Raw genomic sequence first — 25,763 nt, forward strand, 5'->3', positions numbered from 1 at the left:
TTTTGGAAAATGGTGACTTAAGCAAATTTTTATTTTTTTTTATGAATTTTTAAGATTTTTTTTTACCACTTAAATAGAAATAATATTTGCAGGTTTGGGATCATTATAATTGTGCTGACCTGGTCAATCATATTTCTAGGTTATGTTAGCTACAGAATGAACACCCCCAAAAAATACAATTGTAGAATTGTGACTTTTTCACATTTTCACTTCACTTAGAATTTTTTTCCAATGTTCCAGTAAGGTGTATACTGTCATTCAGAAGTACAACTACTCCCATAAAAAAACAAGCCTTTCTATGACTTTGTCAGTGTGGAAATAGAAAAATTATGGCTCTTGGAAGAAGGGGAAGGAAAAATGAAAGCGCACAATTGCTCAGTCCTAAAGGTTAAATAAATCCTATACAAATCAAAACATTGTTTAAGTGGGAAATGTACTTTTAAAAAACTTTGAATTAATCAGTAGTACAAGAGAATATAAACTTGTAATATATCTTATCAGAGAATTCTGCTTCATTATGTAATTATGAGCCATTCTAATCTCCAGCCTCCTGCACAGGCAGTGGGGAATGCAGAAAGATCATGCTGAGCTTTCAGATATGTCTTTTACCTAACCCCTGAGCTTGATTCACAGCTACACAGTTCATTACTGCACTATAATTTCCTCCATGCTGCTGCAGCTTTTCTGGGTGCAAAAAGAGGATTCCATCTCTTTGTGTTTGGAAGAGTTCACAGCCGCTAGTATTCTCCCAACTCATAGTCAATTGCAAATTAAGAGATATAGCCTGTAGGAATCAACTGGTGAAAAATGCAAGATATAAATCATATAAAGGCCAAAAATACCATCATATTATTCCTTACATAGACGCACAGGACAACTCATTCTAAAAAGATACTTTAAATAACCTTTTAATTTCTTGTACCTGAGGTTTTAGTTCAGCATAATATTGTGTATTTTTTATCACTACTTCCCAGTAATTCATTTTTATTATTAATTACACAGGATAATAAGAAACCTACAAAAAATTGAAATTTGTTTATAGAGTTTGATATGAAATGGGTGTTTATGGTTTATGTGAATTAAAAAAAACAATTAGCCAAACAGATGATTTAGCAATAGGAAACAAGGCTGGTCAATTCAATGAAAAGAGTCAGAGTAAATTTGGCGATAATCTGGCCTCAATGGCAGTTGTATGTACATTGTTTCTTAATAATTTGGTTTGTACTGATCTATGCATCCAATAGAATACCACCTACCTAGCTCTGCTTGGCTCCTGTTTATGGACCTTTGGTTTATTTAAATTATTTCTTATAGTTCCTTTTGACTGCTGCTGTTTCTGTCTGGTCTTCATTACTAAACCTGATCAGTTACATTCTGAACCATCACAAGGCACCTATGTCGTGGGGCAAGTTGAGTATCTTTGTCCTAACGAAAGTTGTAGGAATATGCAATGCAAAAGTTGAAATGGTAAGGTCTAGTTATTTTTTTATCTTGAATTTCTCAGGAATTGGATTAATAATAATAATAATTTTATATGCATAGCGCCGACATATTCCGCAGCACTTTACATTTTAGAGGGGACTTGTACAGACAGTAAAAGACATTACAGAATAGCAATAAACATATAAATTAATAGATACCAGGAGGAGTGAGGGCCCTGCTTGCAAACTTACAGTCTAAGAGGAAATAGGGGAGACACGAAAGGTGGATGGTAACAATTGCTTGTATTGTATGGTCCAGGCATCAATATAATAAACTGGCTGAAGAGCCCGGCATTGCCCGGGCATAGTAACTAACTGTGGTTAGTTGTAACAAATTCTAATAATTATATTGCACATAAAAACATTTCACATCATATATTCAACACTACAGATTTGCAGCACAAATTAACTTAACGATTACCTTGATAGTATTTAATTTTCAACTCATTCAAGAGCCTTTTGATAAACAACATTTTTTGGCTTTTCCTTTCGGTGCAAAGAACAGATTTTTGCAGTTCCATCTCTTGAACAGGCCATGTAAAGTTGACCATGAGAAAAGCATGGAGATTGCAAATCGATCCCTACTACTTTCAAGGACTGTCCCTGCGACTTGTTCATGGACATTGCAAATGCCAGTCAATGTGGAAACTGGAGGCATTTAAAATCAAAAGGCAAATCAGATGGAATGAGTGGAATTCTGGGAATGAAAATGCCCTCTCCTTTTGCACATCCTAATGCTGAGCTGTGAATCTAATCCTATCCTCTGTGATACCATCTGCTGAGCTTTGTATCTAATTCTGTCCTATGTGATACTGTTTGCTAAGCTGTGTATCTAATCCTATCCTGTGTGATACTGACTGCTGACCTGTGTATCTAATCCTATCCTTTGTGATACTGTGTCGTGAGCCATGTATCTAATCCTATCCTGTGTGATACTTACTGCTGAGCTGTGTATCTAATCCTATCCTGTGTGTTACTGTCTGCTGAACTATGTATCTAATCTTAACCTGTGTGATACTCACTGCTGAGGCATGTATCTAATCCTGTCCTGTGTGTTACTGCCTGCTGAGCCGTGTACTGTATCTAATCCTATTCTGTGTGACACTGCTGAGCTGTGTTATCTAATCCTATCCTGTGTGTTACTGTCTGCTGAGCTGTGTATCTAATCCTATCCTGTCTCATACTGTCTGCTGAGCTGTGTATCTAATTCTATCCCATGTGATACAGTCTGCTGAGCTGTGTATCTAATCCTATCCTGTGTGTTATTGTCTGCTGACCTGTGTATCTAATCCTATCCTGTGTGATACTGACTGCTGAGCAGTGTATCTAATCCTCTCCTATGTGATACAGTCTGCTGAGACGTGTATCTAATCCTATCCTGTGTTATACTGACTGCTGAGCCATGTATCTAATCCTATCCTGTGTGATAGTCTGCTGAGCTGTGTATCTAATCCTATCCTGTGTGATACTGTGATAGATACTGACTGCTGACCTGTGTATCTAATACTATCCTTTGTGATACTGTCTCATGAGCCATATATCTAATCCTATCCTGTATGATATTGACTGCTGAGCCGTGTATCTAATCCTCTCCTGTGTGATACTGTCTGCTGAGCTGTGTATCTAATCTTCTTCTGTGTGTTATTGTCTGCTGAGCCCTGTATCTAATCCTCTCCTGTGTGATACTGACTGCTGACCTGGGTATCTAATCCTATTCTGTGTGATACTGACAGCTGAGCCGTGTATCTAATCTTTTCCTGTGTGTTACTGTCTGCTGAGCCCTGTATCTAATCCTATTCTGTGTGATACTGTCTGCTCAGCTGTGTATCTAATCCTATCCTGTGTGATACTGTGTGCTGAGCTGTGTATCTAATCCTATCCTGTGTGATACAGTCTGCTGAACTGTGTATCTAATGCTATCCTTTGTGATACTGGGCTCCCCCTGTTTTGAAGAAAATTTTGTATGGGCAAAACAAGGATAGTTAGAGAAGTTTGTTGATGTGATAGGCCAGTCTAAAGAAATGCATTTTTAGTTCACGCTTAAAACTGTTGGCATAGGGGATTAATAGAATAGTCCTGGATAATGTGTTCCATTGTTTTAGCGCAGCATTACAGATATCATACATAATAGATAGCACTTAAGTCCTCTTCCTCTCTGAAAATGCTATTTACATACTTAATTTACCAGAAGAACATTGCGTGGCCTATAAGTCTCCTTACACTGGCATGGAGGCATGTCACTTTCCACAAAGAGAGACTTTACCCCATAAATCTGCAGTCAGAGGCTTTTCATACAACCATTTTAGATCTCTTGCTTTGCACTGAGGATGGGCAACACCCCAAAACACTTGTCTGCAAATGAAGAATCTGGCTGTTCTCTTAACCCCTTAGCGACAGAGCCAGTTTGCAGCTTAATGACCAGGCCAATTTTTACAATTCTGACCAGTGTCCCTTTATGAGGTTATAACTCTGGAACGCTTTAATGGATCCTGCTGATTCTAAGATTGTTTTTTCGTGACATATTGTACTTCATGATAGTGGTAAAATTTCTTCGATAAGTCTTGTGTTTATTTATGAAAAAAACGGAAATATGGCGAAAATTTTGAAAATTTTGCAATTTTAAAACTTTAAATTTTTATGCCCTCAAATCAGAGAGATGTGTCACACAAATTTCTTAATAAATAACATTTCCCACATGTCTACTTTACATCAGCACAATTTTGGAAGCAAACTTTTTTTTTGTTAGGAAGTTATAAGGGTTAAAAGTTGACCAGCGATTTCTCATTTTTACAACAAAATTTACAAAACCATTTTTTTTAGGGACCACATCATATTTAAAGTCATTTTGAGGGGTGTACATGACAGAAAATACCCAAAAGTGGCACCATTCTAAACACTAGACCCCTCAAGGTGCTCAAAACCACATTCAAGAAGTTTATTAACCCTTTAAGTGCTTCACAGGAAGTAAGGCAATGTGGAAGGAAAAAATTAACATTTAACTTTTTTTTGCAAAAAATTTACTTCAGAACCAATTTTTTTTATTTTCACAAGTGTTAAAAGAGAAAATCAACCACAAAATTTGTTGTACAATTTCTCCTGAATACGCCGATACCCTATATGTGCGGTAAACCACTTTTTCAGCACACGGCAGAGCTCGCAAGGGATGGAGCGCCGTTTGATTTTTTCAACGCAGAATTGGCTGGAATTGAGATCGGATGCCATGTTGCGTTCGGAGAGCCCTTAATGTGCCTAAACAGTGGAAACCTCCAACAAGTGACCCCATTTTGGAAACTAGACCCAATAAGGAACTTATCTAGATGTGTGGTGAGTACTTTGAACCCCCAAGGGCTTCACAGAAGTTTATAACGTAGAGCCGTAAAAATAAGAAATCTATTTTTTTCCACAAAAATGGTCTTTTCGCCCCCAAAATTTTATTTTTTACAAGGGTAACAGGAGAAATCATACCCGCACAGTTGTTATGAGATTTGTCCTGAGTATGCCGATACCCCATATGTGGGGGGGAACCACTGTTTGGATGCATGGGAGAGCTCGGAAGGGAAGGAGTGCCATTTTGGAATGCAGACTTTGATGGAATGGTCTGCGGGCATCGTGTTGCGCTTGCAGAGCCCCTGATGGGCCTAAACAGTGGAAACCCCCCACAAGCGACCCCATTTTGGAAATTAGACCCCCTAAGGAACTTATCTAGATGTGTGGTGAGCACTTTGAACCCCCAAGCGCTTCACAAAAGTTTATAAACGCAGAGCCGTGAAAATAAAAAGTCTTTTTTTATTTCCACAAAAGTGATTTTTTAGACCCCAACTTTTAGACCCCCAAAGTTGGCAAATAGTGGAAACCCCTCAATTCTTGCTCCAACCCTAACCCCAACACACCCCTAACCCTAATCCCAACCCTAACCCTAATCCCAACCCTAATCCCTAATCCTAATTCTAACCCTAATTCTAGTTCGCCCTAACCCTAATTCTAACCCTAGCCGTGACCCGAGCCCTAACCCTAGCCCAACCCTAGCCCTAGCACAACCCTAACCCTAGCCTAACCCTAACCCTAGCCCTAACCCTAGCCCAACCCTAACCCTAACCCTAGCCCAACCCTAACCCTAGCCCAACCCTAACCCTAACCCTAATGGAAAACTGAAAAAATATATATTTTCTTTATTTCATTATATTGGCCTATATAAGGGAGTGATAAACGGGGGGGTTATGTACTATTTTTTTTATTTTGATCACTATGATCATTTATCATAGTGATCAAAATAATGAATGGAATCTGCCAGCTGGAGCCGGCAGATTCCCGGCGGGCGCACTGCGCATGCGCCCGCCATTTTCAAAATGGCGGCGCCCATCGGAGGATGCCGGCGGGACGTGGGACCACCGGGAGGGGACGGAGGGCCATGGAGAGGTACCGGGGGGGATCAGGGACCCTATTTCTCTCTCCTCTGATGTGCGATCACGGAGAGAGAAATTAAATGTAAAATCGCGGCTTTTTTTTTTTTCGGTCGCCGTTATAGGGTAAATAACGGCGATCGCAAAAGCGGGGGTCGGTAAAAACTGACCGATTCATGTTCTCTGGGGTCTCGGCTACCCCTGGCAGCCGAGACCCTGGAGAAAATCCGACACTGGGGGGCGCTATTCACTTAAATCACAGCGCTGTGAATTAACGGCGCTGTGGTTTTAGTACCCTTAATTACCGCCGTTAAAAGGCGTATCGGCAGTCGTTAAGGGGTTAAGCCATGTGGCAAGGCTCATTAAAAGATCGATATTGACTTTTAGGACTGCTATATCCAATAAGTGGCACTAGGATTCAAGTCCTCTCCCTTTCTGAAGAGGCAATTTGAGTGTTTCATTTCCCAGAGTGACATTGCATGACTTATAAATCTTACACTGGCATGTCAGGCGTGTCACCACTTAGACTGCATGCAATTTATTCAATGTGATGTACTTAAAATAACATGTCAATTGTCTTTAGAGATAATGATACAAATAATAGGAATACATATTGTAAAAATATAAGTGAAAGAAAATAAACGAAACTTGCATCTTTGCATCAGGTATTATTATAAATGCATTACCACTATGAGAAACACATAAGTATATATGTATTTAAGAGTTGAAAAAGCCTCCAAATGTCAAGTACCAAATTAATTTAAAATAAAGTTAGTATTTATTAAGAATATTAAAAACAATTACCGTATATACTCGTGTATAAGCCAAGTTTTTCAGCCCTTTTTTGTGCTGAAAACGCCCCCCTCAGCTTATACACAAGTCAATTGTCCCAGAGGGCCAGCGGGGGAGGGGGAGCGGCGAAGCAGCAGGTCACAGGAGGCAGGAGCCGGTGGCTGCAGCTGTAACTGTGCCTGCTGCTAAAGAGAAATGAATATTAATTTCTCTTATAAAGCGCACAATGACACCCGCAGCCGCCCGCTTCCAGAGGACATCCTACTCACCCTTCTGTACTCCCTCGCTGCATCTCATTGGTTCCGGCGCCAGCAGCATTTCCGGGTGAGCGATCACATGGCCCCGCTCATTAAGGTAAGAATATGCATGCCTCTCCACTCCCATAGGCATGGAGTGAATAGTCATTATCTTAATGAGCGGGGCCACATGATCGCTTGGCAGCAAGAGCTGCTGGCACTGGAACGAGATGCATCGAGGGCACGCAGGTAGGTGAGTTGGATGTTTGTTTTTTTAATAGGAAATATGCATACAAGGATAGGGGATAAAGAGCTGTGCATACAAGGACAGTGATGGGGGAGCCATGCATACAAGGACAGGGACCGGGGGGCCATGCATACAAGGATAGGGTGATATGGAGCCATGTATAAAAGGACAGGGATTGGGAACCATGCATACCAGGGCAGGGATGAGGGGACAACGCATACCAAGACAGTGATGAAGGAGCCATGCATATAAGGACAGGGATTGGGGAGCCATGTATACAACGACATGGACCAGGGAGCCATGCATACAAGATAGGAGATAAGGAGCCATGCATACAAGGGCAGGGACACGGGGAGACATGCATACCAGTACAGCGATGGGGAGCCATGTATACAAGGTTAGGGGATAAGGAGCCATGTATACCAGGACAGGGATGGGGGAGCCATGCATACAAGGATAGAGATGAAGAGCCATGCATGCAAGGACAGGGACCAGGGAGCCATGCATACAAGGACAGGGATGAGGGGACAATGCATACCCGGCTTATACTCGAGTCAATAAGCTTAACCAGTTTTTCATGGCAAAATTAGGTGTGTCGGCTTATACTCAAGTATATATGTCATATGATATCTGTGGAGTTTTGAAAAAAGTAACAACATTTTTTGGTTTTGGAAGACCTGATTTATAATAAAAAATGTAAAAAAAAAATTGGACTGTTTCCCAAGAATTAGTTCTTAAGAAAAAACTTCAGCTGTACATAACATTATAGAACATGATGTTTTAGGCATCTTCAAGATTCTCTAATAATGTAAGGGTGAAATTCAAGTTGGGTTTAAGAGCTATTCTCAAGTGGATAATCTGGATGCTTTCATTTGCTTCATTAGCAATGGCTAAATTGGTCTTTGAGCTCATCAGCATTGAACAATCTGTTCCTTACAAATCAGCTACTCACAAGGAATAACAATGAGGCTGTAACTGCTTTAATACTACGTCCTATTATGTTAAATGGCATTGCATACAACAAATGGCCCTTGGTTGTTTATAAAAATATGTAGTACATAATTGAGATAATAGATTATTTTCACTTAAACAGTCCAAATTCATTAATAAGGTAGATATATAATATGAATTACAGTATTATTTGTGATGAAAAAATAACTAATTTGTTAATAATAGATTTTTCACACCCAAAGTTTTTTGCTGATTGTTGAGGGCTAAAAGTACATATAGGATGGTACATGTGTTTTAAGTGTTTTTATATTGTTTTTTTTTTTAATTATGTATGTGTTTTAGTAGTTATGCGATTTGGCTGTGATTTTATTAAGTAGATTTTTCATGTTGCAAATGAATAAATTAATCTATCATATGATTTATCCATTCCTTTTTATAATCACAGGATTTATAATGTAAAATGAAAGGTTTAATAAGAAAAGCAGTTTACACGTGCATTTTTACACAGGAAGAAAGAGACAATGGAAGTCAAAGGGAGAAAATATACACAGGGTGGCTAAAAAAGAGGGGAAAAAAGAAAAAAAAACAATCTTACAACAAACTGCAAGAAAAGTTTGTATTGTGCTTCACATTCCTGCATAGACTACTTAGTTTACAACTAACTAGTAAACGACACAGATTCGGAACACTAGTAATGGTGGAGAAACCTTGGAGGAGTACCATTTGTATTTTCATTGACCAATTTTTTACCATATTTTGGACAAACCATTTATGCACAATATACATAAATTGATGATGATGGTGACTTTAGATATCTGCTTCTAAAGTTTTTTTCTTTAAGCTTTCTGTCAACTAATAAAATAATAAATTCAGATATTACTCCTTCTCCGTCAGGCCAATGCTTCCTGTCTGCTGTTGCCCCAGTCTCTGCAGCAGTGATGTCATGACTACATTCCATATCATAGCTGCAGCCAATCACTGAGCTCAGTGGCTCTTTCCATCTCCATCAGCACAGCTGCTAAGCTCAGTGATTGGCTGCACAGGTGACATGCTCTGTAATTGTGACATCACAACTGCAGCAATTTTATTATTGTAGCCCAGTACTGGTTATTAGAAATCAGAAGATTTTAAGCAGGAAACTCCTTTAAGACTAAATAAATTAAATGATTATTAGTCTTTCCTCATAAATGTCATTTTGAAGTTTCGAACAACTATCAGTTTAGTTGTTATTCATTTCGAACAACTATCAGTTTAGTTGTTATTCATTTCGAACAACTATCAGTTTAGTTGTTATTCATTGTACTTTTTCCAGCTGTGCACCATTTTATTCTAGAAACTAATGCCCAGAACTGTTCTATATGTGTCACATGAGTTCGGAATAATATGCATATGCCCAGAAAGGCAATGTCTTATAAATAAACAACCATATCCTACTAGCTTTACATGCAGCTTATTGACACTTCATGATTTCATGGTTTGTTCATTCTATGATCCACGGTCAGAGCCTTCTCTACAAGTGACTCCCCAGTTTTACCATCAAATTATGAAGACCTGGATGTCTACTTCTGTGTTTTCCAACCAGAGTTATTATGGGCCCTGGGATTCCTTTAAATCTTATAAGAAGGTCCCTAGAATGATATAGGGCAGAAGAAGTGGATTTTCTATCTGCTGGCGAACTGCATTGACTCATTTGAACAAAACGTTTATTGTAGTTGTGGCAATCACAATCAATTCCACTAGATGAGCAACATATTACCCCCTATTACCACCACCTTCAATACAATACCACCATGAGTGCTTGTCTCTTTTTTCTCTTTCCCAAACACTTGACTTGTCCAAGTCAGATGAATTTTCTTTTCTTCCATAGACTACCGTATATTTTTACTTTATTTCATAATGTCATCTCTTTTATCAAGAGGATATTGAACATTGTAATCATTTTAAGGTCGCAATTTACAAATATTGTTGCTGTTAAGTATACAACATTCATATTATAGTGGAAAAAAAACTATATTCTAAATGAAATATTAAGAATGATGCTGTTCTTCTTTTCAGGTCATGCAACGATATACAAATTCATGACCAACAACTGCGGCAAAGGAGTAAATGATTTTCATGATTCAAGCTAAAACTGATTAGAGCTGCTAACAAACAGAATAGTTTATAATTATCAAAAACTCAAGAGACACATCAAAAACATCATAACCCATTAACGTTGCCCAAAAAATAATATATCATCTTTACTTAACCTAAATTCAAATGTATGGATAAAGACAATCAAAAGCTAAAATAGAATACCTACAGTAAAGTAACACAGGCGCTACCTATCCAAAAAACTCAGATGTAGCTGGTGAAGAGACAGGACTGTGTCGGCTCCTGTTATAAAGTCTGAGCGAACCGTATATTTGTGTGATTCACCGCGCTATGCTGAGCAGATGTATACAAAAAAAAAAAAAAGGGAAAAAATACTTAACAGCAGTTATACGTACTTACTTAAAAATGAAGTTGATGTAGAATATTCTGTGTAAGTTGAGATGTCTACGTGGCAAGTAGTTTGCAGGTTATCTGATGGTAGAGATCTCGTTTTTGATAGCTGCTGATGCTATTGGAACAATGATATATTAAGGTACCAATAAAACATACAAAAGGTCACACAACTCCTTGCATGTCCACCATACTCACTGGTTGTATCTTAACGTTTATATTCTCTTCGGGGTGTTCCCTTTATGGTGGATCAATTGATACAATACTAAATATGAAGAGAATTTCAATTACTAACAGTGGCCACAACCTTAATATTCAGTCCCAGTTCCTGGGGTACATATGCACTTACTTGTGCTGGATTTGTTATGCTACCCAGGTGTAAATCCTGATAGACTCTCTATAATGGTCTTTGTTGGCTTTATTTAGAGCCGGTGCAGGGACGATATCCACTGTTGAAAAAAATGACAAAGTGCTGGGTAAGGAGGGATTCACTAAACCCACAAATAGTGCTAGCGTTCCAGTAGCCAGTTAGTCCTGGTAGGACTTCTATGCACTTACTTCTGGTAATTGCTCTGTCGCAGTCTGGCTGAGGCAGCAGCTGCTGATAGAGTGGTAAGCCATGCAGTCCACTAAACCCACAAATAGTGCTAGCGTTCCAATAATCAGTTAGTCCTGACTCTATCAGCAGCTGCAGCCTCAGCCAGACTGCGACAGAGCAATTACCAGAAGTAAGTGCATAGAAGTCCTACCAGGACTAACTGGCTACTGGAACGCTAGCACTATTTGTGGGTTTAGTGGATCCCTCCTTACCCAGCACTTTGTCATTTTTTTCAACAGTGGATATCGTCCCTGCACCGGCTCTAAATAAAGCCAACAAAGACCATTATAGAGAGTCTATCAGGATTTACACCTGGGTAGCATAACAAATCTAGCACAAGTAAGTGCATATGTACCCCAGGAACTGGGACTGAATATCAAGGTTGTGGTCACTGTTAGTAATTGAAATTCTCTTCATATTTAGTATTGTATCAATTGATCCACCATAAAGGGAACACCCCGAAGAGAATATAAACGTTAAGATACAACCAGTGAGTATGGTGGACATGTAAGGAGTGGTGTGACCTTTTGTATGTTTTATTGGTACCTTAATATATCATTGTTCCAATAGCATCAGCAGCTATCAAAAACGAGATCTCTACCATCAGATAACCTGCAAACTACTTACCACGTAGACATCTCAACTTACACAGAATATTCTACATCAACTTCGTTTTTAAGTAAGTACGTATAACTGCTGTTAAGTATTATTTCCCTTTTTTTTTGTATACATCTGCTCAGCATAGCGCGGTGAATCACTAAAATAGAATACCATTAATGTGGATAAATAATGGCATCCTTTATTGACATTCCCTCCTCCCCAAAAAATAGTCCGCCCTTGTGCAAGCTATGAGTAGAAAAAGCAATACTGGAAAATACAAAATTCCAGTCAAACACTGTAAAGTGCTAGTGGAAAAGTAACCACCACAAAAATACAATATGATAGTTAGTATATATGGTAAATAAAGCTATATATTATTTTACGTATTTAGGTGTGCAAATGACTGTCGCTAAAGTATCTCTTCAGTTTTTGGTGGCTATGTATTTTTTGATACATCTGTGCTGTACCACTGTGACTGGTTCCTGTCCACTCTTCTGCAGTATCCAATTACCAACTAAACTTGTTAAGATCAATTACCAGTTTTTAACCCCTTTGTGAATTTGACGTACTATTCCGTTCATGTGTCATGGGCCCCTATGACCCTGGATGGAATAGTACGTCATATGGGATCAGCCGCTCTCATGCGCAGTGCATGTCAGGAAGTCTCTGAGGTTAGTGAAAAATTACATGCAGTGCTGACAGCTTATATGGCATGCAAATCTGCAGACTTGCATACAATTTAACATACTGTGTAAGTCTGTAATAGTGACTTGTACATAGTGTGTGTTTATCTTTGTTTATTGTGTGCTCATATGCTAATTGTGTATTGTATTCTATAATCAGTTTGTTGACTTCAAAGGTACATAGGAAAGGCTGTGAGGGTGGACTGAAGGACACTGGGTAAATCTAAAAATAGATAATATGCCTCGGGTATAAAAAGACTCAAGAGACAGAAAGAGCATATCTCATCATGCAGAGCTATCAGTCGGACATTCTGAAAAACACTCAACAGACGAGGCTGCAGACAATTCATCATGGCACCGTCACAAGGGACAAAGATCTCTAATTCCATCTGAATCAACCTAGGGATTTTCAGCTTCAGTTGAAAGGATACAGATCTGACACAGTGACCATCTCTTAACCATGGATATGTTTGGAGAAAGCCAGGTTTTGGGACCCGCCGGTGGTCTGGTTCTATGGAGATGTGTTATGATTGAGTCACCGAGGAGGAAAAAACAAAACACAAGCTCAGCCCAGAAAATCAGAGAGGTTAGAAACTAGCGGATTGCAGACCCCTAATCCTATCACACAACTAGCAGTAGCCATGGAGTGTTCCTACGGTAATCCTAGACACCTCGTCACAGCCGGAGATCTACATAAGCCTAAAGGGAGAAAAGGGAAAAACTGACTGCCCCAGAGCAGACCCCAAAGCAATAGGCAGCCCCCAACATATAATGACGGTGAAGCAAGATGAAAACACTAACACAGATAGAAAGATAGGTTGAGCAAACGATGGGGCCCAAGCTATCTAAAAAGGACAGGACAGAAAAGCTGCTGTCTGCAATCCGAGAAAACCCTGCTAAAAAATATTACTAACACAACTGATAAGCAAAAAGGACCCTGAAGTCACTAAACTTCAAACCCTATATCAGCACTCAGAATATTCTGAAAGCAGAGCAAAAGAGAACACTGATCAAGGAAAAAGAATCCAGCACACCCCCAGCCGGGGATGGCTGAACTGAGAAAACAAGGAAAACAAAACCAAAACTAATAAGTTCAATAGCAGAGAAAAAACTTATCTTTGGGAAGCAGGAATCAGACTGGTCTCCAAGAATCCAGCAGAGAAGTCACCAGCCACTCAGAAGGGCGTCGGCTGCCTTATATCCAGTCTGAAGTTCCCATTACCCAGTCACAATCCACCTGATCAGGTGTTTGGTTTCTTTCATCCAAATCAGCCTCACTACCTTCCTTCACCAGAAGAGGGAGATCCTCGGACACAAAAGGTGAATGAACAGATGAGCTCACAACAGTACCTCCCCCTTGAGGAGGGGTCACCGAACCCTCATCCAAGCCACCAGGCCGATCAGGATGAGCCCGATGAAAAGCATGCACCAATCTTTCGGCATGAATACCAGAGGCAGAGTCGCAGGAATTATCCTCCTGACCATAACCCTTCCGCTTAACCAAATACTGGAGTCTCCGTCTAGCCAGACGGGAATCCAGTATCCTCTCTACCTCATATTCCGTGTTACCTTCAACCAACACAGGGTCAGGAGGTGCCGCCATAGGAACCACTGGTTCAACAAACCTCTTCAACAAGGACTTATGAAACACATTATGAATCTTAAATGTGACAGGAAGAGCCAACCGAAAAGAGACCGGATTAATAATCTCTAAAATCTTGTAAGGTCCAATAAATCTAGGTTTAAACTTTGGAGAAGCCACTTTCATAGAGATATTCTTTTATGACAACCAGACCATTTCACCCACCTTAAACTGGGGACCAATAGTCCTATGCCGGTTAGAAAACCGCTGGGCCCTTTCCTGGAAAAGAGACAACTTATCCACCACTTGGTCCCAAATCTGCTGCATTCTTTCCACCACAGTGTCAACCCCTGGACAGGCAGAAGACTCCATCTGCCCTGAAGAAAATCGAGGATGAAACCCAAAGTTACAGAAAAAGGGTGACATCAAAGTGGCAGAACTAGCTCTATTATTTAAAGCAAATTCGGCCAAGGGTAAAAATGAGACCCAATCATCCTGATCCGCAGATATAAAACATCTCAAATAAGCCTCCAAAGTCTGGTTTGTTCTCTCCGTCTGCCCATTGGTCTGAGGGTGAAATGCAGAGGAGAAGGACAACGGAATTCCCAACTTGGAACAAAAGGTCCTCCAGAATCTAGAGACAAACTGAACTCCTCTGTCCGATACAATGTTCTCAGGAATCCCGTGCACGTGAACCACCTGTTGCAAAAACAAGGGCACCAACTCTGAGGAAGATGGCAACTTAGGGATTGGTCCAAGATGGACCATCTTAGAGACTCTATCACAAATCACCCAGATAACAGTCATCCTCTGAGAGACAGGCAGATCAGAGATAAAATCCATTGAAATATGGGTCCATGGCCTCCTGGGCACTGGCAGGGAAATCAGCAACCCACTAGAACGAGAACAGGGTTTAGACCGAGAACAAGTCCCACAGGACTGTACAAAATTCCTGACATCACGAGACAAGGCAGGCCACCAAAAAGACTGACTCACCAAATCTCTAGTACCAAAAATACCAACGCGGAGCAATGAACCTCAGACATCACTTTCCTCCTCCACTGGTCAGGAACATACAACCTACCACTGGGACAATGCTCAGGCTTATCCTCCAGAAACTTCTCCAGAGCACGTCTCAAATCGGGCGAGATGGCAGAAAGAACCACCCCCTCACCTAAGATGGTAGCAGGCTTAATCACAATAGGAGAATCAGCCAAAAACTCATAGAGAGGGCATCAGCCTTAACGTTCTTAGTTGCCGGAAGAAAGGAGACCACAAAATCAAAACGTGTGAAAAACAAGGCCCACCTGGCCTGTCTCGGATTCAAGCGTTTAGCCGACTCAAGGTAGATCAAATTCTTGTGGTCAGTGAGGACCACAACTTAATGTCTAGCTCCCTCCAACCAATGTCTCCACTCCTCAAATGCCCACTTCATGGCCAACAGTTCTCGATTCCACATATCATAGTTGCTTTCCAAATTAGAGAACTTTCGGGAAAAGAAGGCACAGGGGTTCATTTTAGATGTTACAGGATCCTTCTGGGACAAAACAGCTCCTGCACCAGTCTCTGAAGCATCCACCTCCACCTGAAATGGAATTGAGACATTGGGTTGTCGCAAAACCGGAGAAGAAGTGAACCTCCGCTTCAGCTCCTGAAAAGAAGAAACAGCCTCTGGAGACCAATTCAGCAAATCAGCGCCCTTCTTAGTCAAATCAGTCAATGGTTTGGCAATAACAGAAAAATTGGCTATAAACTTACGATAAAAATTAGCAAACCCCAAAAACTTCTGGAGAGCCTTCAAAGAAGTGGGCTGAACCCAATCATAAATGGCCTGTACCTTGGCCGGGTCCATTTCAATAGTTGACGGAGACAAAATAAATCCCAAAAATGAAATCCTCTGTACCCCAAAAAGACATTTCGATCCCTTAACATACATGGAGTTTTCCCTCAAAATCCGGAACACAGTCCGAACATGTTCCACATGAGAGTCCCAATCCCTGGAAAATATCAAAATATCATCCAAATAGATGATCAGAAACTTATCCACAAAAGGCATCACCAGGTACTCAAAATGTCCCTCCGGAGTATTAAACGCTGTTTTCCATTCATCCCCATGCTTAATGCGAATAAGATTATACTCCCCCCTGAGGTCAAGCTTGGTAAACCAGCAAGCACCTTCAACTCTAGAAAATAGGTCAGAAATCAGGGGTAATGGATACTGATATTTAACAGTAACTTTGTTAAGGGAGCGATAGTCATTACAGGGCTTAATGAACCATCCTTCTTGGCCACACACAAAAAAACAGCACCCAAGGGTGAAGAGGATGGTCCAATATGACCCTTCTCCAATGACTCGTTAATATAAGAACGCATAGCCTCATGTTCGGGTACAGATAAATTAAAAAGTCGACCCTTGGCAAATTTACACCCCGGACTCAGCTCAATTGTCATAACTCCTATGAGGAGGCAAAGACGCAGACTTACTCTCACTAAACACATCATAAAAATCAGCCAAATAGTCAGGAACCTCATGCGACTGGGGAGAGGTGGAGAAAACAGGAGTGTCACTAAGAGCACACCGACAACCCCAACTCACCACAGACACAGATTTCCAATCCAAAACTGGATTATGGATTTGCAACCAGGGGAACCCCAGAACGATGGTATCATGCAAATTATGCAACACCAAAAATCTGCAATTTTCTTGATGGTCTGGGGCGACCCGCATTACCACCTGGGTCCAAAACTGAGGTTTATTCTTTGCCAACGGAGTAGCATCAATACCCCTCAAAGGAATAGGCGTCCGCAGGGGTGTCATAGGGAAACCACAACATTTAGCAAAATCCAAATCCATTAGGTTCAAAGCCGCTCCTGAGACCACAAAGGCTTTAGCGGAAAATGTAGACAGGGAGCAGATCAGAGTAATTGCCAGAAGAAACTTAGGTTGTACACCACCTACAGCAAATGTGTGTGCAAAACGTTTCCCTTGTTTAGGGCAGACAAAAATAATATGAGAAGCATCTCCACAGAAAAAAGCACAGCTTATTACGTCTTCTAAACTCCTGACATTGCGCCCTAGACAAAACTCTATCACATTGCATAGGTTCAGACATTTGTTCAACAGGTGGCAGCATTTCCCGTGTAATTTTACGTTCACGTAAACGCCGATCAACCTGAATGGCTAATGACATAGAATCGTCAAGACCAGAGGGAACAGGAAATCCCACCATAGTATCTTTTACGGTTTCTGACAAACCCTTCCGACAGAGAGCTGCCAAGGCACCATCATTCCAAGTGGTGAGGACCGCCCACTTTCGGAATTTTTGACAGTACAGTTCTGCAGAATCTTGACCCTGGCTCAATGCTAACAGGATCTTTTCAGCTTGATCAATCGCATTAGGTTCATCATACAACAACCCTAAGGCCTGAAAAAATGTGTCCACATTTGTTAGAATAGGATCATCTGGTACTAAAGAAAATGCCCAATCCTGGGGATCACCGTGCAGCAAGGAGATGACAATTTTAACCTGCTGCGCAGAGTTCCCCGATGAGTTAGGCTTCAAAGCAAGAAATAATTTACAATTATTCTTAAAATTAAAAAATTTAGACCGATCCCCAAAAAACACATCAGGAGTGGGGATTTTTGGTTCAGCAGCATGTGAATGAGCAAGATAGGCGGAAATTCCTCACACTTCAGCAGCAAGCTGCTCCACATGATCAGACAATTGCTTAAACTCCATCAGAAAAAATATTCCTCCTATGGCCTCAGAGAAAAAGAGGAAAAAATATACACACACAAAAAAAAATTCTGACACTTTTTTTTTTTCCTTTTAACAATCCCTTCCTGCTTTTGAGTACCCTAGAATCTGCGGTATGGCTGGTGATTCTGTTATGATTGAGTCACCGAGGAGGAAAAAACAAAACACAAGCTCAGCCCAGAAAATCAGAGAGGTTGGAAACTAGCGAATTGCAGACCCCTAATCCTATCACACAACTAGCAGTAGCCGTGGAGTGTTCCTACGGTGATCCTAGACACTTCGTCACAGCCAGAGATCTACATAAGCCTAAAGAGAGAAAAGGGAAAAATTGACTGCCCCAGAGCAGACCCCAAAGCAATAGGCAGCCCCCAACATATAATGACGGTGAAGCAAGATGAAAACACTAACACAGATAGAAAGATAGGTTGAGCAAACGATGGGACCCAAGCTATCTAAAAAAGGACAGGGCAGAAAAGCTGCTGTCTGCAATCCGAGAAAACCCTGCTAAAAAATATTACCAACACAACTGATAAGCAAAAAGGACCCTGAAGTCACTAAACTTCAAACCCTATATCAGCGCTCAGAATATTCTGAAAGCAGAGCAAAAGAGAACACTGATCTAGGAAAAAGAATCCAGCACACCCCCAGCCGGGGATGGCTGAACTGAGAAAACAAGGAAAACAAAGCCAAAACTAATAAGTTCAATAGCAGAGAAAAAACTTATCTTTGGGAAGCAGGAATCAGACTGGTCTCCAAGAATCCAGCAGAGAAGTCACCAGCCTCTCAGAAGGGCGTCGGCTGCCTTATATCCAGTCTGAAGTTCCCGTTACCCAGTCACAATCCACCTGATCAGGTGTTTGGTTTCTTTCACCCTAATCAGCCTCACTACCTTCCTTCACCAGAAGAGGGAGATCCTCAGACACAAAAGGTGAATGAACAGATGAGCTCACAACAGAGATGGTCGGAAAAGCCAAGTGGTGACTCTCGTGTCAACTGGCTTTGGACCTTGTACAGACTTTATCGACTGTTCTCTGTCATCTCTCTGCATCATTACATCTTCTCTGTGTGTATCACAGGAGGAATAGCGACCCTGGAAGCTCTGACCTTTGTGTCAACTGGCTTTGGACCTTGTTTGGACTCTATGGACTGTTCTCGTTCATCTCCCTATGCTTGTCGATATCTCTTCTCTATCGCAGGTGGAATAGTGACCCTGGGAGCTTTGACGTAACATCTACCATTATCCCGATGAGACCCTTTAATGAGCACTCACTTGGGGTAATTGCTGGGATTGTTCTGTTTGCTACTGTGTGTTGTGGTTCAATAAAGAATTGCCTCACTGTTTTACCCTAACCCTGTTTTGTCTGTGTAGTATATTGCCCAGATCCCTGGTCCATGCGAATTTGGCTAGCAGACTTGGGCACCTGCCGACCCCCTTCCATTTCTCTACTATTGGTGGCAGCGATGAGATACTACTCAGCAGGGGGGAGCTGCAGGGGACTGATGTTCGTAGACACCATCCAGGGCTTCACAACCAGAAAGGTATGCAGACTCACTCAGCAGACCAGTGATGAGGCATGCACAGCAAGTTTCAGATGCTACTATGTCTAACCCCATCAACTAGGTCTTGGGAAGAAGACCAGAGTGGATATAGTAGACATAATGTTTTGGTTGTCATGGACCTTCGTCAGATAAATGTTGTACAAGAACAATTGTATAACAAATTCAGTAAACTTGCAATTAGGAAAATCAAGAAAAGAAATGTGACAGTAAAATGTGAAAAGATAAAAATAAAATGAAAATTAAATAAATAAGGAGGACAATAGCATATATGTATAGACTAACAGGTAAACTGAAGTGTTAATCTGTGTAATTACCGGAGTGGTCCTTAAGAGGAGGTCGTGAACTGCAAAGCACATAGAGCAGTTAATAAAGCTATGAGATGCTAGTTATGAATCAAGACACGTAAAGGAGAGAATGGATAAAGAAAGGAAAGGGAAGGCGAAGAGGGGGAAAGAAAGCAAAGGAAATAGAAGGAGAGAGAAGGAAGACAAGGGAAAAGGGAGTGTAAAACTGGGCGTAAAGGGCTGTAAGCAAGTAATGGAGCATACAAAACATGGTGAGGTGCTGCTGGATGGAATACTGAAAAGTAGCAACTGACCTGTATTGGTGTAATGGAAGCTTAGTAGTAGGTACTCATTAGGGATGACACTTATACTGAAAAAAAAACAGAAGGAAAAAGGGGGGTGGTTAAATGTCAATAGTGCGTTCACAAATCACAAAACCTTCATGCTCTGGCACTCTAGTAAGGAAGAATAGGCAAACTCATTGGATGGTGGCTGAAGAGCCACAGTCGGGAAGCACTGGGCAGACCATTTTGCACATGTCTTTTTATATTAAAAAGCTCCCGTGGGAGTTGCTATAAGAAAGACAGGTAGGCATAAAAATGTGGAGTGTGGTAATAGGATGGGAATGTGTTAGGTGAAGTACTGGCTGCTTACAATAGGGTCATGTCCAAGCTGGGCGGAGAGCCTGTGGAGACTCATAGCGCTCACATCATGTGATGACCGCTGTTGGTGAGGGGTCAAGTAATGCAATATGTGTCGCTGTCAAACACCACGTGGTGTAAGTGTCATCCGGGAGGCTTAGGTGATACATACTGTATCTATGGAGAGAGGACTATGGGGCGCACCCTAAAAGGGGGTTGTGTGTGGATGCATCACGTTGGGTGGGAGAGAGGAGAATGCAGGTTGGAAGAAGTGGGTGAATGGGTGTAACTATAAACACTGCCCAAAAAAAGAAAATAAAGTCACAGATACAGCAATAACTGTATGTTGAATGTGTGTAGAAGAAGCCAGTTGTGAGACGGAATGGAATTGCATAGTTAATGCAGGAGATGACTCTGGATGAAAGGAATAGAATCAGAAGGAAGACGGAGTGTGTGTAGTTAGAAGGTAGATGCAATGTGGATGTAATAATACCAATACCAGGGTTTTTTGCTGTGGTGGTGAGGTATTCTATAGATTGTATGGATGAGTGGATGAGGAGATCAGAAACAATCTGGTATAACAAAATGTCAACGATTTACAACACTATTGAGAATAGTTATCACTGAGATACGTAAGCACAACCATTGTATAGAATTGTCTTACATAATAAATCTAGGCAGTGCAATTCAGATCAGTGTACTCTAATGAATGTTCACATAGTGAAGAAACCACAGGTGCTGGGCATTAGTGCTCATTACAGTGTTTCACTTGCAAATTGTGGTAGTTCCTCCAGGTAATAATATAAGCTACTTGACATACATAAAAAACAAATTGATTCCCTTGCGGTGTATCACAGTGTAACAATTATGCTGAGCAGCTGTGTGTTCCAGTGTCGTTTCTTGATCCATTACATAATTAGCTTATTAGGTTAAGTCTATGTAGCTTTGTTTATTAAATGTAACGCTTTTTTAAAATCTATTTAAAACAGCAACTGTTAACTAAACCAGAGTCAACATTGATCAATGTATGTAGACCCATATTATAGCACTGACATAATATATTCAGAAAGGTTATATTCTGCATTCCATAATAATTGCAATTATAATATTAAGAGATGTGACAGCTTGTCATAGAACACATTCCTCAACCCTCTGTGCACTGAGACTGGTGTATAATATCTACTCAATGTGAAAGCAAAGCAGGTGACATCAATCACAAAAAAATTGTTACTAGACGAGTGGATCAGGAAAAATTTGAATTCATCTGTTTGTCCTTTTTTTACTGGGAAATTTGACACAATAGTCACCATATCACAGAGAAGTTTGGAACAGTGTAAGGGTAGTTTCACATTTGCGTTTAAGGCCGCAGCGTCGGCCTGCGCATGGCTGCCGCTAAGCCCCGCCCCCTGCCGTGCCTCCACCAGTAGCTCCACCTACGGGCGCATGACGCTGCATGCGTCCCCTATCTTTAGCACTGGGGACGCAGGCCGTGCGCAGGTATGCGTTTGGTGGCGCATGCGTCCTTTTGACGCTGTGCCGACCAGCGCCAAACGCAACCTTTTTCAATTTGGTGCGCTCAGCACAGCGTCAAAAGGACGCATGAGCCGCCAAACGCATACCTGCGCACGGCCTGCATCCCTAGTGCTAAAGATAGGGGACGCATGACGCATGCAGCATCATGCGCCCGTAGTCGGAGCTACTGGCAGGGGCACAGCAGGAGGCGGGGCTTAGCGGCGGCCGTGGACAGGCCGACGCTGTGGCATTAAACGCAAATGTGAAACCACCCTTAGAAACACCAAATATTTCATACTAATTTCTTCCCCTTCTTCCAATAGCCATAACTTTCTCCTATTTCATCAATATGACTGTTTAGGGTCTTGTTTTTTGCAGGACGAGTTGCACTTTTGAATGGCACCATTGATTTTTACTGGAAAATTTGAAAAAAATTACAAGTGCGATTAAATTGCAAAAAAAGACAATTCTGCAATTTTTTTAATGCACCATTTTCCCTATATAGTAAAACTAACCAGCCAATATGATTCCCGAGGTCAGTACGAGTGTGCAAATACCACACATGTATAGTTTAACAATAACTGACATCTTGGAAATGCATGTGTATTAAAACCCTATCCGGGGAGAAGTGCTAATGAATAACAAGTGAGGGGCAACTCCCATGATAAATGGTTCCTATTAGTGATGAGCAAGCATACTCGTTGCTCAGGTTTTCCCAAGCATGCTCGGGTGATCTCCGAGTATTTTGGATGTGCTCGGAGATTTAATAATAATAATAATAATCTTTATTTTTAAATAGCGCTAACATATTCCGCAGCGCTTTACAGTTTGCACACATTATCATCACTATCATCACTATGTCTTTTTAGAATGTGGGAGGAAACCAGAGTACACAGAGGAAACCCATGCAAACACGGGGAGAACATACAAACTCATTGCAGATAGTAAGCAAAAAAATTGACAGTGCATAGGGCTAAAAAGTAGGTATATATGGTTTAGATTCAATTTAATGAAAATCCAAATAATCATGTTTTTTAAAGCCCAACACAATTCGAAAATAGGATACACTGACTATAGTATATAAAGTAGCAACCGAAAAAACAGTGCATAGACATCCAAGATAAATAGAAATCACATAAATCTTTATTACAGACACAGATAAAAATTGGCATAACAGGAGTGACACAAGAAAAGCGCACAGAGGTACATAGCATCCCTAAGGTATATCAATATGGTAAAGTGTATCTCCATATCTAGTATACACAGGCCGACCAGTCATAGTAGTGTAAAGGGTAAAGTCCCCAGACCGTCAGGCAACCCAAAAAGGGGTATAGGAAATCAAACTACAGACATAGTAATCATACCTAAACGGGACACTGAACCACTGGCGCAAGGAAAACAGCCCAACGTACGTTTCGGAAGCCAAACCGCTTCCTAACCAATGAGCCACCGTGCCGCCCGATTTAGTGTTTGTCGGTGCAGCTGCATGATTTGCGGCTGCTAGACAGGCTGAATGCATGTCCAGCAGCCACAAATCATGCAGCCATGTAAACAAATACTAACTCTCCGAGCACACCAAAATAAATGGAGATCACCCGAGCATGCTTGGGAAAACCCGTGCAATGAGTATACTCGCTCATCACTAGTTCCTACAAATACTTTTGGAGTATTATGCCCCAAGAAACTATGCAACAATGACAATCATAATAAAAAAATACAAAATTTATTTAAAAAAACATACAAATGTGAACACATATGACATTTCAGTAATAAAGATGGGTAAATGGTGATGACAAAACAGACACAAAAAGGCAGCACTAAATAATGTAAATAGCACTGTGTAGTCTCAAAGGCTACCAAATTTGGATGTGTGTCACATAGTCTATATCAGAAACTGTCCCATTGTAGGCTGGAAGATGGGCAGCATACACATGTGGTCAAATTTGTTGGTACCCCTCATTTAATGACAGAAATACCCATAATAGTGACAAACGACCTGAATCTGAAAAAAGTAATATTAAATCAAAAATCTATGAAAATGTACAAATGAAAGTCAGATATTGCTTTTCAACCATGCTTCCACAGAATTAAAATAAATAAAACTCATGAAATAGGCCTGGGCAGAAATGATGGTACCCTTAACTTAATATTTTGTTGCACAACCTTTTGAGGCAATCACTGCAATTAAACAATTCCTGTAACTGTCAATGAGACTTCTGCACCTCTCGACAGGTATTTTGGCCCACTCCTCAAGAGCAAACTGCTCCAGTTGTCTTGTGTTTGAAAGCTGCCTTTTCCAGATGGCATGTTTCAGCTCTTTCCAAAAATGCGCAATAGGATTATCAGGATCCTGTCAGCAACGGTGAACTGCCACGGCTGAGCAGGGTGACTCATCCACACTGTGGGAGGGCCCGGGGTCAGATGCTGCGGGGGAAGCTCAGGCAGACAGGACCTGAGCAGCATGGTGAGAGGGGATGTTGAGGGTAGCTGAAAGAAAAAGGACCTATGATCATGTGACGACAGGGGCGGGGCTTAGCATTCTGCTGCTGGAGATGAGTGCATAATGCTACAGGGACCCTGGAGTAGAGGAGAGGGGAACTCAGGTCAGACAAACAGGGGTCATACACGGAGAGGACGGCGCGGTACAGGAGGGGCGAGCAGAGAATAGTCAGAACGTAGGCAAGGAGTCATACACGGAGTTAGAAGCGCAGTACAGGAGGGACAGGTAGAACTCGTAATGGGAACAGAACCAGATCAAAACTAGACAAGCATAAAATAGCACAGGCACAATAGGGTCACACACACTCGGCCAAGGGTCAAAGTATAAGCAACGAGGAATGACCCCACAATGAGGCTATAAGAAGCCTCACAGAATCCCAGAGTGAGGCCGTCCAGATTAACCTCTGAACTACCTAATCCCACAAACTAAGCAGATCATGACAAGGATTTAGGTCAGGGCTCATAGAACGCCACTTCAGAATAGTCCAATGTTTTCCTCTTAGCCATTCTTGGGTGTTTCTAGCTGTGTGTTTTGGGTCATTATCCTGTTGCAAGACCCATAACCTCTGCGTCTGTGACCAAGCTTTCTGACACTGAGAGGCACATTTCTCTCTAGAATCCCTTGATAGTCTTGAGATTTCATTGTACCCTGCACAGATTCTAGACACCCTGTGCCAGATGCAGCAAAGCAGCCCCAGTGTGCCTTGCCAAAAAGTTTTGTTTTTGTCTCATCTGTCCATAGGACATTCTTCCAGAAGCTTTGTGGCTTGTCAACATGTAGTTTGGAAAAGTCCAGTCTGGCTTTTTTATGATTTTTTTTTTCAACAATGGTGTCCTCCTTGCTCATCTCCCATGAAGTCCACTTTGGCTCATACAACAACGGATGGTGCGATCTGACACTGATGTTACTTGAGCTTGAAGTTCATCTTTAATATGTTTTGAAGTTTTTTCTGGGCTCTTTTGTTACCACTCGTATTATCCATATCTTTGATTTGTCATCATTTTTTGTCCTGCGGCCACATCCAGGGAGGATGGCCACAGTCCCATGTAGCTTAAATTTCTGAATAATATGTGCAACTGTAGTCACAGGAACATCAAGCTGCTTGGAGTTTGTCTTATAACTTTTACCTTTAACATGTTTGTCTATAATTTTCTTTGTAATCTCCTGGGATAACTCCTTTCTTTGCTTCTTCTCTTCCCTTCCTCTAGTCCATGTAGAGTGTGATATACACCATGTCACCAAACAGCACAATGAGTATATGTAGCCCCCTTTACAGGCCCACTAACTGATTCCAAGATTGAAGACACCTGTGATGCTAATTACTGGACACACCTTGATTTAACATGTCCCTTTTGTCACATTATTTTCTAGGGGACCATCATTTCTGTCCAGACCTATTTTATGAGTTTTATTTTTTAAAATATTGTGTGGAAGCATGGTTGCAAAGCGATGTC

This window comes from Dendrobates tinctorius, unplaced genomic scaffold, assembly GCF_039654945.1.
Source record: "Dendrobates tinctorius isolate UK_male_01 unplaced genomic scaffold, ASM3965494v1 ptg000008l, whole genome shotgun sequence".
NCBI classification, from domain to species: domain Eukaryota; kingdom Metazoa; phylum Chordata; class Amphibia; order Anura; family Dendrobatidae; genus Dendrobates; species Dendrobates tinctorius.